The following is a 304-nucleotide window of genomic DNA, read 5'->3' as shown; positions in this document are numbered from 1 at the left end:
TCATTCAACTGCAGCCATTGCTAATGTTAGAATTTCTGTGCTCTGTTTCTTAAAGGTTTAATAATAAGGTATAATTCTTTAGAAATATCTTAATATGGATCTGCACGTGGAATAAAACAACAATAAAAACATTCTGTATTCTCCTTCATTTTGTCACTGTGTAATAACTCTACAAGCACTGATTATATATTTTTTAATATTAGTTCTATTTCATTCATTTTCAGCAACAAGAACATCTCTTTGTAATCCAAAGCTTCCTTTCTTGCTGTTTTTAAGTTGCTTTTTATATATATATATATATATA

This window comes from Cyprinodon variegatus, unplaced genomic scaffold (assembly GCF_000732505.1).
Source record: "Cyprinodon variegatus isolate N-32 unplaced genomic scaffold, C_variegatus-1.0 Scaffold22, whole genome shotgun sequence".
Classification (NCBI taxonomy): domain Eukaryota; kingdom Metazoa; phylum Chordata; class Actinopteri; order Cyprinodontiformes; family Cyprinodontidae; genus Cyprinodon; species Cyprinodon variegatus.
This window is presented reverse-complemented; position numbering follows the sequence as displayed.